Source organism: Mustela erminea, chromosome 2 (genome assembly GCF_009829155.1).
Source record: "Mustela erminea isolate mMusErm1 chromosome 2, mMusErm1.Pri, whole genome shotgun sequence".
Taxonomy (NCBI): Eukaryota; Metazoa; Chordata; class Mammalia; order Carnivora; family Mustelidae; genus Mustela; species Mustela erminea.
In genome coordinates, this window is record NC_045615.1 from 120335298 (window position 1) to 120353678 (window position 18381).

The window sequence follows — 18381 nt, forward strand, 5'->3', positions numbered from 1 at the left end:
GACAAAAGCTATTTGAGTCCTCCAGCGTAATCAGTGTGCATATTGTTAGCCTTATTTAACAATGTTTCTGTGGTTAACCACTTGGTTTTTAACAAGTAACACTGGAACTTTTAAAAGATGCCCACATACTATGATCCACACAAACCTGGTATTTAAGTAGGAAAAGAAGTGGACTTACACAGAATGTTCTGAAAGTTTGTCACGAGTGATTTTGGTAACAAAGCTAATGTGGATATTTTGTTTTAAACATGGCAAATTGCTTAATCAGGGCATTCTTCAATGAGCTAAAAGATATAACTGGTGAAGAATGCTTTGCTAGACAAATATCAACAGGAAGCTATATGCATTTTACAAACAAAAAGAAAGAAAGTAAACATCACTTTTCTGGGGGACAGGTTGAAGATGAGTTACAGCATAGCAGGATATACATAAGGCACTAAAAACTAATCAGGATGACACATGATCTCCAAATAGAGTTGAATACTCTTTCGATAGATATGATTCTGAAAAATCCTTGTCTAAATGATTCATACTGGATCTGTATGATTTCCCCAGTGTCCCTTTCATGACTACTGAGAAATCTTGGAGATCACAAGAGAATAATATAAGTTAAGAGGATTCACAAATTCTATAAAGACCTACATGTTGCCCAGGATGGTTGATATGGTTGATATTTCAACACATAACAATGCTTGGTACAGATTATTAAAAGTGACAGAAGGAATGGAGTTAATGTATTATTTAATAAACTCCCCCATGTCTCACTGGGTAAATAAAACTCCTTGGGAATATATTTATAACTAAATATTTTATAAATTCTTTTATTCAGAAATAATGTCTGTATATTAACTTTGTATATGTCCCTACAAACACGGGCGTGCGCACACACACATCCCAAATATTTTATGGTATTTTAATATATGCCAGGAATTGTGCTAGCTATTTTACTCATATAGATTCATTTTAATTTTATACCTAGAAAGGTGTCTTAGTCTGTTTAGGCTGCCATAACAAAATACCACACAATGGGTAGCATATAAATAAGTTTCTTTCTTATAAATCTAGAGGTTAAGAACTCCAAGATTATGGTGCCAGCCTGGTCCCTTCTGGTAAGGGCCCTTTTCCTAGCTGTGGACTAATTATTTCTCACTGGGTTCTCACATGGAGAATGGACAGGGAAGCTCTGTGGGATCTCTTCGAGAAGAACATTAATTCCATTCATGAAGGCTCCACATTTATCATCTAATCACCTCCCAAAGGTCCTACCTGCTACTATCATCACCTTTTGGTGCTTAGGATTTACCATAAGAAATTAGATAATACCAAAAGGTAAGATACTAATATTCAATTTTCAAATAGTATTGAAGAAATGTCTCTTCTTAAGTTCAGTGACTAAATAATTAAGATGTATTAATCTTAGGAGGAAGGAAGGAAGGAGAAAGGAGGAAGAAACTAAGATAAAGACTGTTTAACAAAAGATTTGCTTATATATAAAATGGTTTGAAACCCATTAGCAATAAAGCAAATATCACAACTAGAAGATCTTTGAGGAATCGCACTCCACAATGGAAGGTACTAAATGATATACATATCAAATTGTTCATATTCTATTAAATATCAAAACTGTATTTGAACTAGGAAGTATAACTCTTGCCTTTATATGAAAACATATTATTGATTTTATTTACTGCCTTTTGAATGAAAAGATGTTCAATTCATCACTGAACCATGAATTTCTAAATTTATTCTTCCATCAGCCACTTGCAGGTTGCCCCTGCATTCCACCTCATTATAGAGAAACATTTTGCTTCCTTCTGCAATTCAATGTCTTGATATAGAAAGGGTCATAAGTTGTTCAGGTGACCCAGTGGCATGATATTTTGAAAGCTATAGTCTTCTGACCTGATGACTATATTATAGCTTTCAGAAATAATGAGTTAACATATTATATTGTGGAAATTTTGTAAATTATGTGGTACCTAAAGCCAAAATATGGGAGGGTTATAAAAAATTATTAGGCACGTCTAAATTTGTACATCAGGATTTTGAAAATCCTATATCTAAAATTATTAATCTTCACATTCATTTTGGCTGTATATGCATACATTTAAATAAACGAAGTTTTGGTGAAAAGTCCCTTTTTGTTTACTGCAGCAGCCTTATTCCTTTCTCTAGGAATTAGTGTTTTAAGAAGAATAAAAGTTATTGATTCATGTCCATTTTTACTTGAAAAATTATTTAAGTATACAGATATATATTGTATTAAGTATACAGATATATATTAAATATATATAGAGAGAGATCTATATCAAATATCTATATATTTATATATGTATTATTTTTATGTATTTCCAAATATATTTCTAAAAAAATGTGAAACATAATATTCCAGATGATATAATAACTCAAAAGTAATTACTTCTCACCCCAATGTCTATCTCTTTATTTCTGATATCAAGAGGGCATAGAGAAGGCAGCTTTCTTAAACATAATCCTCTTTGACTCAGAGTTTATTGGTTATCAGCTATTTGCAGTGAAGAATAAGTGTAGATTTCTTTATTTTGAATATTGACCCTTGGGGGAGTTATATTTCAGAGCAAACATTTTATAGGCTTGGGTGGTTCAACTTCTAAATATATAATTTCAGAGATCATTTCTTCCTAATTTTTTTTTTCAGTTAGCAAGAATTACAGTGTAATTTCAAATTCAATTCAAGTCTTTGACCCTGATCTGCTAGAAAATAAATATACCCAATCCAATTACATCAGTGACCAAAGAATGCTTTCTACTCCTTGCAGATGCTCCTTTTCATTGTTCCCTGAGGATAAGACAGACTTAGTGAGTGGGTGACCAGTTACATGGGAGAGTAATAGCTTATAGGACAGGTTTTCACCCAATTTCTTAGGAAGACATCACACTTTGGTGATAATGTGAAATGTGCATTTCAGTCCAGCTGTTTAGTTCACTGCTCTTTTAAAATAAATTAACCTTCTAATGTAATGAGAAAGCTTAGAAGTTAGCAATATTTCATTATTTCCCAAGTAAATCTGTTCCAAAGCAAAGTAACTACCAGGACAGTAGTATTCCACATATTTTAATTATCTGCCAAGTGCTGAAACCCAGAAAGTTATCTTGTCACAGCAAATAAAAACATATTGAAGTTATTTCTAAAGCCTTCAGTGCCCAAACTGTGGAACAGATCAGTTAAGAAAAATGGATCAGGAAGGAGATTGATAGGATTCATGGGTTTTTATTTTGTTTTGTTTTGCATTTTCAAAATATTGACAAGTAGAGATTGCTTTTAAATATGGTGCATTCTAGCTTACATTTCAGAGTACAGTTCCTGCAAATGGTAATGCACAATGGTAAGAGAAGTTATTAATGCAAAATGGCCATTGAATTCCAAATGAGGATTCCAGGGGAGCGAGCCCTTTGAAGAGTCCCTCCTTATGATTGAATCAAGATAATCACAGGCATGGCAAGTTATATGTTCTGAGAAAAGATGCTCCATGCATCCAAATGTTTTGAAACACAGGGTGATCTCTTTTCCAGAAATAACAAAAGAGCAGCACATTCTTCTATCATTTACTACCTATTTGACCTTGATCCAATCACCAAACCTTATGGTGCTATAATTCTCACCCCCAAAAAATAAAATACTAACCTATTAATAAGAGACCAGAGAGAAGAAAAATAAATATTGGCAAATTAAAGTGTGTCTCATGTGCTTAACTGATTTATGAATTATCTATTTATATATGGATATTAGGACCCATGAACACCATTTCTAAACATATCTATAGTTTATTTTATAAGGCATAGATTAGTGTTTTTCTCCTTGACTTTGTAATCAAATCACACACAAATCATATGAGGAAAATAAGCTTTCTCTGAGAAGATATATATTTTTCTCTTCATAGAGTTCTGGACTAGGTAAAATTCCAGCTATAATTGAGAAGATTACTTATCTGTGACCTACTATATTTACTCTTTTGGAGGACAAAATCAGTAGGCTCTTGAGGTCCAATCAGATCAGTGATCGTTTGTGCATGGTTTTAGTTAATTAAGATTGTTTTCAGGACGGTAAGCCTCACACTTAGCTTTCAGTGAGATTTGACTTGTAAGAATAAATCAGTGCTTTGGAAATGTCATGTTCTCATTTTAATGAGTTTATAATTAAGCAGAACACAGGTTGTTTTCTTTACTGAATCCCACCCACAAGGATTCTATTGATTTACTGTTTCATTATATGAAATAGCACGTCAGGGTGAAGGTAAAGCAGAAAACAAATTATGATCTAATCTAAGATGTAGATCTGTATTGGAGTGAGACTGCTGACCTGTGAAATACATTCAAGAAGTATTTACAAAATCATTCCTATTGTCAAAATGATGAAAGGCGATCTTCTCTAGATGTTGCAGTGGGGACTGAGAAATCAAGAAGTTTCTAACAGTACTCATGAACCTAAAATGTTAAAATAAATTGCACATATTTGCATGAATAGATTTTTTTTTTCAATTGTAGAGGAATAATTTAATCCCCTAAAGTGTATTTATGTATGGGGAAGATAGATTTGGAGAGAACAGTGTTGCATGAAGAGGAATTACCAAAATTAAATTGATGAATGTTGAAGATTACAGTTAAGCTTGTATTTGACTATGTGTTTTCAAATATCATGGTCAACACCAAAATTACCTTGAGATTATTACATTACATGGACCTTACCCATGGGACAACGTTCCTCACACAAGAGATCTTTATTTTTATCAACTAAAATAATGTCTCCATATAGGAAAGACATTTATAATTGTAAAGAAAAAAATTAGTTATCATTATTCTTTCATTTCTTCAATTCTTTAACCAGAATCATTGAGTCCTACTTTATATCTGGACATGGTATAGTTGTTGGTAGAAATTAGAATAAAGAAATGAACAAAACATTCTCTGTCCTATAGAAGTTAATAAATATTAGTAATTTAAATGTAACTTGGGGCATCTGGATGGCTCAGTCAGTCAAAGGAAGAGCACAAGTAGGGAGTGGCAGGGGCAGAAGGAGAGGGAGAAGTAGACTTCCCACTGAGCAGGGAGCCCTATATGGGGCTCAAAACCAGGATCCTGAAATCATAGCCTGAGCTGAAGGCAGATGTTTAACCAGTTGAGCCACTCAGGCGACCCTATGTGGACATCTTTTTAAGTGAGTTCTTGTTTTTGAAATAAGATCTGAGATCCATTTACAGACATAAACTATTCCAAGAAGGTACCCTCTTGTCTTTAGTAATTTGCATTTGAATTGGATTTCTGACCAATATAGAGCACATTATTTAAAGATGCATTAAGAGAATAAAAGAAAGAGAAGAAAGGAAGGGAGGGATAGAGGGATGGAGAAGTGAAAAAAAAGATAGAGAGAGAGGGAGGAGGGGAGGAAGGAAGGAAGGAAGGCAGGCCATGAAGTTTGTGTGAGACTTAACACAATTTATACAACCTATAGATAGCCAAAGAGGTAAAAAATGCTATTTTGTGATGTTACTGGAATTAAAGATTTGGCCCATACTCAAAAGTTTCATGATTAATCAAATTATTATTTTTTTGAGATTTCTCAGTGAGCCTTTAAGAAAATAAGGGAGATATAGCATACTTAGGATTGGGGTGGTAGAGTTCCATTTGAATTTTGTGGAAAAGTGCCTGTATCAGAATATCTTAATCTTAAATATAATTTTGAAAGATTGCCTACAGTAGATATTTCTTCATAAGATATAAGAAATCCACTTAAGTTTCATATCTGATAAACACAAAGAAACATGAAAGAGAAACAAATTATAATTAACTTGTCTCCTTGTGAATTGCTGACTACAAAAGTAACCTCAGATGAAAACATATAGAAGGAATATGATTAGTCTTGAGGAATCACACACTGTGGCTCACATATTCTCCACAAATAGTTATCAACTGTGAGTCAAATCAGATTCATCACAGAGAAAGATAAACATGTGAATTAGTACTTATCATAAAGGATAATCATTAGTTAAAAAACTAATTTGAAAATCAGTTTTATTTGAAATATAAAACATGATATCCTTTGATATATCTTTAAAATGGAAACTAGTGATATCCTTTAGCCTGAAAGTAGTTATTATGATAAAGTATGTTAGTTACTAAGAACCTTCTAAGTGCCAAAATGATCATTCATTTATTTATTCATTCATTTATTCAAAAAACAATTGTGTACTTATTGTGAGCCAGTCACTATTTTAAGCAGTGAATAAAATAGTCTTTAAGTTCAAGGGGATTATGTTCTACTGGGAGAAAACGTATAGTAAATAAATAATCAAGTCATATTGAATAAATCGGTCTGTTTTAAGTTTATGAAAGAATAAATCAGAGATAGAAACTGATGACAGGAAGTATGCTATTTTATACAGGGTAGTGATTAGTTGGCTTGAAATGCTATAAAAAATTTACCATAGACAGGCTGGATTATACAACAAATATCTCTAATGGTTCTGGAGTAGGAATTCGAAGATCAACGTGCCCACATATTTAGTTCTTAGTGAGGGCTCTCTTTCTGAAATGGAGATGGAGATCTACTAGTTATGTCCCCACATGGCAAAGAGAGAAAGTGTTAGCTTTCTTCCTCTTCTTATAAAGACACTAATGTCATCATGCGAACTCCACTCTCATGATCTAATGACATCCCAAAGGCACTACTTCCAAACATTGTTGCATTAGGTTTTCAACATATTCAGCCATAGCAGGTCAAACATCTCTGACAAAGTGACACATGTGCAGAAAAGAGAATGACAGGAAGGAGTTAGTCCTATAGCTAACTGGAGAAGATTGTTCCAGAAAAAGGTCCTGAAGTATGAGGTGTTTAATAGTGTTCAGGCTAAGGTGAGAAAATCAATGACTGAAATGAAATGAGCAAGGAGGAGTTTGATGGAGGGTAATGTAGTTAGGTAGTGAGGATGCCCAAACATCTACAGTTTTACAACCCAGGGGAAAGGGGCATTTTGATGAATAGTAGTTGAGTTCTAGATACATCTTAAACTTAGAAAAGGCTATTTTAAAGGCTACATGTAGATTTAAAAGATTTAAAAAACAACAACAACAACACAATAACAATGGTGTCTTCAAGGTTTTTGTGTGAAACAAATAGTGAAATGGAGTTGCCATATACTGAGGTGGGAAAGATTATAGAGAAAACTGAGGAAATCACTGAATTCAGCTTAGGGAATGCTGTTTTGAGATGTCAATTAGATATCCAAGTGGAAATTTCAAGAAGGTAGTTGGACCTAAGAATATTGAGGTTTTTTTTTTTTTTTTTAAGATTTTATTTATTTGACAGAGAGAGAGATCACAAGTAGGCAGAGAGGCAGGCAGAGAGAGAGGGGGAAGTAGGCTCCCTGCGGAGCAGACAGCCCGATGCCGGGCTCAATCCCAGGACCCTGAGATCATGACCTGAGCCGAAGGCAGAGGCTTTAAACCACTGAGCCACCCAGGCGCCCGAATCTTGAGTTTTGAGTGAGATCAGAACTAGAAAAGAATATTCATACATAAAGTCTCATAAATATTATTAATGAAAATATTATTCTTCCCAATATCCAGATGGGAAAAACTGTGGTCTACATAGGTGCCTCTTTGAAGGCCACGTAGCTTATAAATAATGGAACTATAAGTGGATGTAGCATTTTTTTATGGCATAGCCCATAATCTTTCTTTCCACATGATTTAATTTATAGAGATTATATATTCAAAATAAATCAACCCCAATATAACATCAAGAAGAACTACTTAATTATCCATCCTCCTTCTTTTGGGGGAAATCTGACATTTCCTTAAAGTCAAAAGAACTTGGATTCATTTAGTTATTCAATAATAGTATATATTGGGAACCATTATATGCTAAACTTTCTTCTAGATACTGACAGTTCAATGGTGAATAAGACAGATTATATCTCTGCCTTAATGAATGCTATGTTCTGTAAATACCTAACTAAAAGTGTACAATTTTAGACTATATTAACTGCTTTTTTATCATTGAGAGTTGAGTGAAGATGAGTGATCAGGGAAAGCCTTAAGCAGAATACCAAGTATAAAGAAGGAATTTCTAGATCTGGTGTTGGACATGGGGGAGTGATTAGGGATGGGAATGAAGAAGACATGTAGGAGGAAGGATGAGCCAGAGGGGTGGGATGGTGAGGAGGGGGATAGGAGGATTTATGGGGTACAAAGAAGCAAGTGAAAGATTCCTGAAATAGGAGGAAGCTTTGTCAGCTGGAATAATCAATAGATGCAAATTCACATTTATTTGCTGATAATTATTTTCAAATAATTCAGAACCATTCACAGGTTTTTGGTCTATAGATTTTTTTATTAAGGTCATCTCCAATAGATTCACAAATGAATTCACACCCTAACCCACACATGTACACATCTAAGAAGGATTATCATAAATTGTGGTCTTCAAAAGCATAATGTTAACCTTTATTCCACCAGTCTGAGATGGTTAGAAACTGAGAATTCAAGATCAGTATGTTGTAAGTCATGGAAATCATAAAACTGATAAAGCTCAGCAGAAGAGGGGGACCAGAATCTAGGATCCTGCTGTGTTACATTAGGAGAGAAAATGTTGCTATGACATATATAATCTTGGGTCAAATGCACTTCTTTGAAAAGATTGTGATTTGTTGGTAGAGTCCCTCTGTCAAATGAAGCAATGAAATTCTTCCAGTTCTTAGCAACCAGACAGAGATTTGTCTTTTCTAGATTGCCCTAGGTGCCAAAGAATGCCAGCTTGCTGGGAAAAAGGAAACCGTATTACTCACTCCTTCCATTAGATTTGGAGACCTATTGGTATTTTTTGACCCTCAGGTATTTTGGATCCCGAATCTTTGCCTATGATTACAGTGCCAATGAAAAGCAGTGTCTGGGGGAAAAATGCAATAAATTAATAGTAAAGGACAAAAATATCAATATGATCAAGAAGGCATCTGATCATCCATGGAAAATACATATATTATGGTTCACAAAGAAAAAAAATGACATAGGAAGACATCCATTATTTCAGAGATCAGTGTAAATAAAGACACCAAGTGGTGGTTTAATTTCTCTAGCACATATGCAGTCTGTACTGTCAATAATTTGAAAGTAAAATATACACATTTCCCCCTAGGTCAGAATATACTTAAATGTTTCAAGTTTAAATGGAGGAGTAGACATAAGCATCAAAAATGCAGTATAATCGACATTTACATAGAATCTTCCAGTTTATAATATGTGCGCTCATGTTTTCCCTTGCTTAAATTACATAACAATACTGGTAGATTTATTACTTCCAACTTGAGAGTCAGAAGGTGTAAGCAAGTTTCCAGATTTCAGAATATAATAAAGGATAGACCCAAGGTGCTAAACTGAGTCCTAATATAGAAAAACTTCAATTCTCATAATTCCTCCCAAATGGGAGAACTATTCATTAATTGCCACTTAACATGCCCCATCTCCATGCTCTTTCTTCCTTTGTGTGTTACAATACATTGGTAAAAGGAAAAGAGACATCATAATGTTTAATTATAGTCATCTGTTACTTTCAGAATTTTGCATGTGATTTATAGAAATTAAAATATTATAACTTTGATAAACTTTCTCATCTATATTATAAAATGACATTCAATTTCTTCAGGATTTAGGTCATATCTAGATAAGGGTTTTTTTTTTTTCAATTAAATGTAAAAATAGGAACATAATTGATAGTGTTTTTCTTGAAGAATCTATTCATATATCCACATTAAGAATGCCAAGGTCCTGCTCAAACATTCTGACATTTCAAAGTTAAATGAATCTTGGCATATAAGAAAAAAAGGCTATTCCCTTTGAAAAATACCTGCAATTGTACCAAAAGGCCCACAAAAACTAATAAAGAAACCAATTATGTCCTAAATTTAAATTGGAATTTATAAGCTCTTCCATGGAAAAAGAAAATTTGGAAAAGAAGAATAGGTCCTAGAAAATGATTAATTTATAGTGGGAAAAAGTCCTCCATAAGGATTTCATTCTAGGTACATGCAGGGAGTTGCAGTTATACTCTATCCTGTTTTGCCAAGAGAAAAGGAAAACAAAACAAGTTCTCCCTTGTAGAAAGAGGAAATAAAAGAGAAAAGCTGATTGCACTGCCTGGAAAGGTGGTATACCAGTTTTTTAATAGAACTGGCAAAAGTCAATTGCTTTTTCAGATTAGACTGGATGCGATAGAAATTCTTGAGGAGGGATAAATGTTTATTAGTATTTGGGTATCTATGGGCATGATTCGTATATAAATCCGTTGTATTAATTTTTTTCTGTAAATTTACCAAAAGTGTATGTTAAATCTTTTGAACTTCATTCTACTTATAAACATATAAGTTAATTATTTCTTTCTTTATGGCACCAAGATGGTTCATAACTTTGCATTGTCTTTCTTCACTGGTTGACAAATAATTTCTGGACTAGTTCATCCAAACCTTTCCATTCCCACTTATAATTTTACATTAAAATTTCTTTTCTATCAAACCACTGAAAATTCAAGAAAATAATAATGACATAGACCAAATATCCAAGCCCCTGTCTCCCCTGGTTGCAAACAGATATTCTTGTGATCCAGACATTCTTTTCTTCAAGAGTCATGTGAGTGATTGCCAGTGAGATGTTAGTGAATTCTCCTAGGCCAAGATAAGTTACATGAATTCCAACTTTCTCATCTTGAGAAAGCCAGAAAAAAATGGCCTGGATATTACTTGAAAAAATTAAAATGTACTTCAAAAAATGTATCTGGAAGCTCCCACCTGACTCTAACCTTCAAAAGAGATCTAGCTCCTGACCTGTCCATCTCCCTGTTAAACTGTAATAAAAGAAGCAGTGGTTCCTAGATAATTATTTTAAATCCTTGTAAAACCAAGCAAGAGGAATGGGTGTCAAAGTACTATCTAAGTTCAATTGATTTTTTTTTTAATTGAGCAAAAGATAACTAACACAAATAAGAAAGTTACTCAATCTGTATAAAGTCATCTTAGAATCTTTTTTCTCTTCTTTAACTTTAAAATAAAATACACTCAGTAGCTGACCCCAATCATAGTATTAATTTTATCTCATCTTAACCTAAGTGGAAGTAAATTCAATAAAAACTATGTGGACAATTCGGGTGCCTGGGTGGCTCAGTGGGTAAAGCCTCTGCCTTCAGCTCTGGCCGTGATCTCGGGGTCCTGGGATGGAGCTCTACATTGGGCTCTCTGCTCAGTGGGGAGCCTGATTCCCCACCCCCTCGCCTGCCTCTCTGCCTACTTGTGATTGCTGTCTGTCAAATAAATAAATAAAATCTTAAAAAAATAATATGTGGACAATTGTCTATAAAAAGCTCACGTTTTGAATTTTTTTTTTCATCTTCTCTCCTCAAGATGAGGGAAACACAAACATCACGTAGAACAGAACTTCTCAATCTACCTGTGGTGACAGATTATTTTTTGTATGTCTGTTTGCTTGTTTTAATTCATCACAGACCAGACTAATATTTTTGTAAATATACCAAATCACTGTAGAAATTTCTAAGTGTTCCTTCTCAGATTTTGTGCTAATCGCATGGCAGATCAGTAAGATATTGCAATTTGATGTGAGATCATGCACCACACTGTGAGTTGCACTCCCAGAGAATATTTTAATAACTTGCTCTTGTGTTTATTCCTCCCATAGGACAATGTACCTTGGAGATCTTTACGACAGGCTTATGTCTTATTTGTTGCATCCATAATAATAGAATACTCCCAGGAATATAGTAAGTGACTACTAGATATTAGTGCACTGAAAGTGTGAGGGAAATAATCAAAATCCTTTCAAAATACACAAGAACCTTAGGCTCCTCTGACTTGGGAGAGCCAGAAAAGTAGAATCAAACACCACATTATTTTAAAAACAAGAACAAAGCTCACATATTTACTTTCTTATCTCCAATTCCATATACGTCAAGAGTGCTTGGAATTAAATTAGAGTAACTTTCAGCTCTAAGAGAGCGTTTGTAAATATAGTGGATCAACCCAGGCTATGAAATCAGAAAAGCCTTCGATTGATCAAGCTAGAGCTGATTTCTCTAACAGGCACTCAGTGGGAATGGTCCAGATTGAGCTTTGATGGGCAATTCTCTTTTCTTTCAAATAGTCACACTGATCTTTACTTTGTGTAGTATTAGTCTGCTAAGGCTGCCAAAATAAAATCTGTAGACATGGTAGTTTAAGTAGCAGAAATGTATTTTCTCACAGTTCTAGAGGCTACAAGTCCAAGGTCAAGGAGTCAGGGATTTCTACTTCTCCTGAGGCCTATCTTCATGATTACAGATGGCCATCTTCTTCCTGGGTCTGCATGTGGTCTTTTTCCCTAGGTATGTGCACTCCTGGTGTCCTGTACCTCTTCTTATAAGGATAGCAGTCCTGTTGGATTAGGGTCCCACCTGTCTTCATTTAATCTCAGTTGCTTCCATAAATCTCTATCTCCAAATAGTCTTCAACATATGAATTTGGCATGGGGGGCACATAATTCAATCTATAACACGCTGGCATGTTATCGTGAAAAATTAGAGATGATCTACAAGGTACAAGTTTGAAGGCATTCCCCTCATATTGAGCTCTCATTAAGTCATTATTATTAACAATGAAATTTATTATTGCACTATGTCCTGATTATTATCAACTGCAGTCAGGTACTAGGACTTAGCAAGTGCCCTTAAAAGTAAAGTCCAATTAAATGAATGCTTTAACAAGGAAGAGACAGGGTTCTCTTTTTTTGAAAGGAAGAAACATCATAGTTACTGTACAGCTGCATGAGAGTTGTGATATGCTAGAAAGGCACATTGATAATAATAATATAATAAAAGCACTGGTTTAAATTAGCAGATTTAAGGGGGGAAATGAGGACCCAGGTCATTTGATCTTATAGTTAATAATACTGACATCTTAACCTTGCCTTAACCTGATGCATTAGCAAGCATTTGAACCCACCGGGGATTTCATTTTTTACCAAATTATTTTTTTTTCCCCTAGAAACCATGATTACTAATCAACAGTTGTATTTTAATAGGGTCTTCATAGTGGCTTTCTGATACAGCATGAATAATTGCCTACCATCTGTATTACTCAACTTTCATAACAAACTTAGGCTACTGAATTGAAAACTAAACGTGTTGATCTATTCACTACACAGAACTCATGCATGAAATGCAAGAGAATGTCAGAGAAATTATCCATTTATTTAGATAGTCTTTTAATTAGTTCTTCCATTTTTGTTTAACCCTTTTCAGTCTGTCATTTGCACCACCAGCTACCAATATGGTAGGTGGTAGTCTGGGTATCTAGCTGATCCTGTTTATAAACACTCAATGTCAGTAGTTCCTGACTCATAAACAGAAGTGAAACTCATTGGTTAGCTCCATCTATTGCCCTGAAATAAATGTGTCTGCATTGCAGAACTTTTCACCACTTTGGATAATTTTTATTTCTTCATTCAAAAGAGGACTCTGTGCAGACCCCGAAGCGAAGGCCACGTGACTTAGCAGAATTGTGAATAAGCACTAAATTTACTTACTTGTGTGTACAGTAGTTTCTATTCTCTGTATATAATGTATACAGTAACTTCTCTATTATGAATACTAAATTGACATAACATTTAAATGAAAGCTCCGATTTTCTAAGAAATTGTTCATTTTTACTCTTGGAAATTATAAAAACTCTCTCTTTTCTGAGTAAGTATATGTTTCCAGTGCATCTGTAGAGTCCCCAGAAAACAGGGAGATAATGCTCAAAGTGAAGATTGTTTCTGGTTCTAAAAATCCCTTTGAACTGTAAGTTCAAAGAATAGGTATTATGATGTAGTGACAAAAGTATCAAATGCAGGTCTTCACCAAACAGACTATTTCTTGGGGTGGGCTAATAACTGCTAACTCCCTTAGGGACTATGTCTTCTGTTGCTGATTTCTGTTCCTTCACTTTGCGGATATAACCCTCTCCCTACCTACTTCTTCTTCCCAAGTCCTCCACCACTTCCACATGGTGATTTTACTCAAAGAGATTCTGTGCGTTTGGAGTCAATCCGGTAAAATCTTAGGTCTATCCATGACTACTTATGTGACATTGGGCAAGTTTTTTGTTGTTGTTGTTGTTTTTGTTGTTGTTTGTTTTTTGTTTTGTCTTTTAAAGTTTCCTAACTTTTGTCAAATGCTGATTATAGTAGTTCTCTTATAGGTTTAAATGTGTTACCATGCAAAGACAAAAACCAATTCTTAATCCTTTTTCCATACCATATTCTTGTTATCTTTGAGTTTCTCAGGCAAACAAACAGCATCCACATTCAATCAAATGCTTTGGGTACTTGGGTAATCTTTAATCCAGAACCTTGGGTAATCTTTAATTTCTCCATTTTCAACATAATACACATTGAATCTATCAAGAAGGGCTATCAGCTTCAACTGCAAGGTCTACTGTCTAATTCTCTCCATGTCTACCACCATTATTCTAGCCCAAGTCAACATCATCCTCTGGTCAGATCTCCTCTCCCATACTTACACTTCTATAATCCATTCCTTAACTACAAAACAAAACAAACAAACAAACAAAAACCTAAAAAAAATTTCCTGGTTAAAACATTATAATAAATCACCTTTACAGTTAAAACAAAAATTCCTGTTCTTGCATTATAAAATGCCATATGACCTGGTTCTTCTTTCTGTCTCCAAATTCATGTCTTGGTAGCCTCCCCTTGCTTTAAGAGAGTGGGGCTGGCCTAGGTTCCTTTCTTTATCTCAATCATGTAAAGTTCATCTTACCTCAGTGACTTTGTTCTTGCTACCATTCCCTTCATCTAAAATGCTATAATCCCACATGGATATGTCTGGCTCTTTGTGTTCCTGCAATTGGGAGCTCAGATATTACTTCAACAGGAAATGTTCTCCTGAGTTCACCTTCCTGTCTAAAGCTTACCTCCTCCCCACAGCATCATTCCCACACTGGCTGTCACACTGTGTCATTGCATCATTATGTAATAATTTTCTTTTCATTATAGGCTTCCTTACTGTAGGCTCCATGAGAAGTGGGAACTTTCTTTGCTATCCAATGCTGTATCTCCACTCCTAACACAAGTGTGTAGCAGGCAGAGAAGAGAAGCAGAAACCAAGTCATACTAATGTCAGAGATTATACTCTCGTCCATGAACATATGTTTAAGACATACATATCAAAATGACTTCCATATTGGACAAGAATTCTTTATATAAATACCCTAAACTATGGATATATCTGTATCTGTGGATAACAGCACATTTCATTCGGTATCAGCACTTATTTTATATTTACAGTATATTCTCTGCTTCATATTTCAATCAAGAGTGCTTCAAAAGCAGTGAAACCAGTGAACAGAAGAAACGTTTAACAAAATTAGTATCTGGGCCCTAATCCCATTTTACCCTATATTTTTTTTAGCAATGAGTAGTTTATTTTAGCTATTTAAGAAAAGGTATTTTCCCTAAACTACTTCTTCACAATGATCATATCTGTGTTGTAAGATATTTTATTGTGACCTTTTTTTTTCCCCTTGCTCAGATATAGCAGATTAAAAAACAAAACCAAAATCAAACACAAAAAAACCTCAGGGTGATTTTATCTTCCTGCTTCCCTTTCCAGGAAGAGTTATTCTTTAAAGCATTAAAGGATTAAAAACTTCTTTGTACTATTGAACCGCCATAAAACAGCTCCCAGTTAAGTGCTTTAAGAAGAAGAGAGTGGTCCAATACCAAAGGAGAAGAGAACTTTCTCAAGTCTTTCCAGGCTACTGTATTAGGTGAAAGGTTTCACAAAACCGTGATTTTGCTGATTTCTACTCATACACACAATACTCTAGTAGGGAATGGCAACCTTTTTACACTAAGCTTTTTGCCTTGCAGACAAAATCAATGCCCCATTGTGACAGACCTACCATCAGAAAACAGGGTTACTGGGGAGAATCATAACTGACTGCCATCAAAAATGTTGTCTGATGGTGGGTAGACAGCAATTCAGTGGTATTTTGTAAAAGGAGTTATATCAGTGTTCGTTACCATCAGGAAAGAGGAACCAGGCCAGTTCTAAAGCTCTCCAGGCACATAGAATCTCATACCATTGAAAAAAAAGTCCAAATGTGACTGATACCAGACTTCTTACTACACTGGGTGAATGAAAAGTGACCTTAATATTTTAATGAAATAAAAGAATAATTGAAACAAAACAAAATAAAATAAAACTACCAAGTTTTATCATAGCTTAAAATAAAATCTTGGTTTCCTTGATTTCCAAAATAAATTTTCTCAAGGTTATTCTGTAGTGGAATTCAATTATATGTAATAAATTTTGTGAAGTTTGTTTCTAAGAATTAATGAATTTCAAACAATAAGTGGTATATTTCTCTTAAACACATTCCCAAACACTGCCAATCGAATGTTCTAATTAACTAAAACTCCTGTTACTGCAAACTCTTTGGCTGTCTGCCACGATTTTTAAATTCTATACCAGTTTTCATGGCACTATATTATAAAAATTTTAAGTGTGTTCAAGCAATTGTTTTGATTTTTCTATTTGGTTTTCTGAAAACTTTTCTTACCTTGAATTCATTAAATACATAAATATTTTTAAAATATTCTGCATAAAAAGCACTTGAATCCATAACATTGAAGTTTTAATAATAGTACTGGGTAATGATGAATACAAGTAGAGTCCCATAGTGTTTTTAGGTAATCTGTCTTCCTTAGAAAGATGCTAGAAGGTTTTTCTTTTATAGAAGTTCAAATAAGCTTTCTCCTATAGTATAATTATAATTAATTGGAAAAAAATGGGCTTTGTGTATTTATTGTCACCATATAAAAGCTATTGTATACAGACTGTCAACCATAGAGAACAAACTGAGGGCTGCTGGAGGAGAGATTGGTGGGGGATGGGCTAAATGGGTGAAGGGCATTAAGGAGGGCTTTTGTTCTGATGAGCACTGGGTGTTGTATGTAAGTAATGAATAGCTAAACTCTATACCTGAAACTAATATTACACTGTATGTTAACTACTTGGAATTTAAATAAAAACTTGAAAAAAAAAGCAATAGGTATGAAATTAATTATAGAGATTTTATATTAGAAGGTTTGTAAGAAGAGTTCAAGATTTGTCTCTGCCTTATAGCAGTTTTCAGTTGAAGACACATTCATGTATATGAATATGAATATAACACATATATATGGGATAAATGAACAAAATAAATATACCAACACATTTATATGTAAAACATTTTATTTGTTAATAGATTTTTCTCTCTTTGGTCATAAAAGTAACAGTTAATATTTAAGTACTATGTGCCAAGCACTGATTGTGCTAAGTACTTTATCTCTTTTATTTACCCAGCAAATTTATGAAATTGTGCTATTACCATTTTATTGTTTCATGTTCAGGGTAACAAAGCTAGTGGTGTTTGAATCAGGATTCAAGCTCTAGTTGTCTGACACAAGAGTTACACTCTTTATGCAAGTAGAATTCATGTAGATATACATATAAAAACTTTCTTAAGTATCAGACTACTTGAAGTGGATTTATACTACTACAGAGGTTAAGCTGCATTCAGCTTTAGATGATGCAGCGACAGAAAACAAAAAGACAATGAGCAAATAACAAGGGCACAATTTTGTAATTTGCTACCACTAATAAATCAATTGTCACTTAGGTAGGCATTTTTTTTTTTTAATTTGCTTAGCAAAAGAATGGGTATATAGTCTCAATGTTTATTTTCCCTAAAATGTTCATGAAATCCAATAGATGAATCTGCCGTATACTCGGATAAACCATCTACAGATAAAATAATGCCTACTTGCTGTTACACATTTTATAAAGTGATTAAATATGCCAGAAGTAGGAAAATACATAATTTTAGTTTCATTTGTAAGAGATTATGAGGAAGGACCCATGGGTATTTTGTGACTAATTGAGAGGGATAAGACAGATGTGATTTCTTTACTGGTAAGGTTTTTTAGATGAAACAGGATTTTATAAGTTATTAATAACATGATGGTGGTGATGATTGCAAAGGTATAGTCAGAGAAACAGAGACATTTCACAGATGGGACAACATTATCAAGTTTGGTGGATTTAAGTAGAGGATCACCCTGTGATGTTTTGAAATTCAGCTTATGTTTTAGTTTTGTAATAAACGCAAACAGAAAGTCAATGTCTATTTTAATTAAAAGTGCATCATGAAGAAATTAACACTATGAAGGAACTTAAGGAATTTTTATAATTCCAATATTATATCAACCACAATTATTAATATAGTTAAAACTGCCAAAAGAAGCTGAAATGTAAAGAGAAAT